Here is a 2,500-nt window from a genome sequence, read left to right as displayed (position 1 = left end):
ATTGTGTGTTAATATGTGATGTGTGTTATGTGATTGTGTGTAATATGTGATTGTGTGTCTATGTGATTGTGTGTCTATGGATTGTGTGTTAACATGATTGTGTGTCTATGTGATGTGTGTTAATATGTGATGTGTGTAAATGATGGGTATGTGATTGTGTGTTAATATGTGATTGTGTGTCTATGTGATAGTGTGTCTATGTGATTGTGTTTGTGATTGTGTGTTAATATGTGATTGTGTGTTAATATGTGATTGTGTGTTAATATGTGATTGTGTGTTAACATGTGATTGTGTGTCTATGTGTTAGTGTGTCTATGTGATAGTGTGTCTATGTGATTGTGTGTTACTGTTATTGTGCGTCTATGTGATTGTGTGTCTATGTGATTGTGGTGGGTTAATATGTGATTGTGCTATTGTGATTAGAGTTGTATTGTGTAATTGTGTGTTATGTGTATTGTGTGTTAATATAGTATTTGTGTGTGATGTGTCTATGTGATAGTGTTTATATGTGATTGTGTGTTAATATGATTGTGTGTTAATATGTGATTGTGTGTTAATATGTGATTGTGTGTGTCTATGTGATTGTGTGTCTATGTGATTGTGTGTCTATGTGATAGTGTGTTAATATGTGATTGTGTGTTAATATGTGATTGTGTGTTAATATGTGATTGTGTGTTATCATGTGATTGATCTCTCCTCTTTTATTTGTTTTATATACAAATGAATGCCAAAGCCATCAGGAACGGCGCCACATCATTAAATTTGCGGATGATTCTGTCATTGTGTCTCTCCTCAGCAGTTGACTCTGAACATGGTCCGGTAGTCAACGATTTTATTGATTGGTGTAAATCCTCCTTTAAACATTAATGTGGCAAAACGAAAGAGATGTGCATTGACTTCCGAAGAAATGTCATTTCCCGGTTGTAATGGACAATCAACCAGTTGAACTAGTGCAGCAGTACAAATATCTTGGGACTGGGATCGACAGCAGACTGTGCTTTGAGTCCCATGTTGATGCTGGGTGTAAAAAAGCACATCAGCGCATGTATTTTCTTCGTAGCTCCGCAGTTTCAATGTCGCAACACTGTTTTGTGAAAATGTTCTACTCTTGTTTTATTGAATCAGTTCTTACTTTTACTTTTATTTGCTGGCACGGGTCACTTTCTATTAAAGAGAAAAAATAGAATGCAAGGCATCGAAGTGTTGCCAAAATGCGGACACCGTTGGATGGCCTTCATGACCTGTATAAGGCCAGATCTTTGAAAAGGCAGAGCCATCCTGGCTGATCTGGAGTCATCCCTTGGGGGGTGCATTATTTTATGCTAACCGGGCATAATAGTTCCCGTGATGCAGGACGAAGAGATTTAAAAGATCATTCATCCCTGCTGTTATCCCCATTGTTAATAGGATCCTGTGAATCCAAATTTTAATTGTTATACTGTTGTTGTGTTTCTTTGTTGCTGTTTGCTGTTTGGTATTTGTTACTGCTGGCTGTAATGCCAATTGCCCCTCGGGGATAATAAAGTGACCCTTTAACCCTTTGTGTCTATGTGATTGTGTGTCTATGTGATTGTGTGTCTATGTGATTGTGTGTCTATGTGATTGTGTGTCTATGTGATTGTGTGTCTATGTGATTGTGTGTCTATGTGATTGTGTGTCTATGTGATATGTGTGTCTATGTGATGTGGTTTGTGATAGTGTGTCTATGTGATTGTGTGTCTATGTGATAGTGTGTCTATGTGATTGTGTGTCTATGTGATTGTGTGTCTATGTGATGTGTGTCTATGTGATTGTGTGTCTATGTGATAGTGTGTCTATGTGATAGTGTGTCTATGTGATTGTTGTCTATGTGATGGTGGTCTGTGTGATAGTGTGTTGTGTGATTGGTGGATTGTGTGTCTATGTGATTGTGTGTCTATGATTGTGTGTCTGTGTGTGCTAGGATTGTTGTCTGTGTGATTGTTCTGTGGATTGTGTGCTGTGTGATTGTGTGTCTATGTGATTGTGTGTCTATGTGATTGTGTGTTAACATGTGATAGTGTGTCTATGTGATTGTGTGTCTATGTGATTGTGTGTCTATGTGATTGTGTGTCTATGTGATAGTGTGTCTATGTGATAGTGTGTCTATGTGATTGTGTGTCTATGTGATAGTGTGTCTATGTGATTGTGTGTCTATGTGATAGTGTGTCTATGTGATTGTGTGTCTATGTGATTGTGTGTCTATGTGATTGTGTGTCTATGTGATTGTGTGTCTATGTGATTGTGTGTCTATGTGATTGTGTGTCTATGTGATTGTGTGTCTATGTGATTGTGTGTCTATGTGATTGTGTGTCTATGTGATTGTGTGTCTATGTGATTGTGTGTCTATGTGATTGTGTGTCTATGTGATTGTGTGTCTATGTGATTGTGTGTTATGTGATTGTGTGTTACTGTGATTGTGTGTTACTGTGATTGTGTGTCTATGTGATTGTGTGTCTATGTGGTTATGTTTGTGTATGGT

General features: G+C 37.7%; 2 protein-coding genes across 3 annotated transcripts in view; one reads left to right on the top strand and one right to left on the bottom strand.

The window, feature by feature from the left end:
- LOC120554014 overlaps positions 1 to 2,500 on the top strand; it is a 256,741-nt gene that overhangs the window by 177,232 nt on the left and 77,009 nt on the right. The window lies entirely within an intron of this gene.
- cdk15 (cyclin-dependent kinase 15) overlaps positions 1 to 2,500 on the bottom strand; it is a 19,796-nt gene that overhangs the window by 12,621 nt on the left and 4,675 nt on the right. The gene's annotated exons all lie outside the window — the stretch shown is intronic.

This window comes from Perca fluviatilis, chromosome 24 (assembly GCF_010015445.1).
Source record: "Perca fluviatilis chromosome 24, GENO_Pfluv_1.0, whole genome shotgun sequence".
NCBI lineage: Eukaryota > Metazoa > Chordata > Actinopteri > Perciformes > Percidae > Perca > Perca fluviatilis.
Note: the sequence above shows the minus strand (reverse complement) of the source record. Positions and strands in the feature narration are given on the sequence as shown.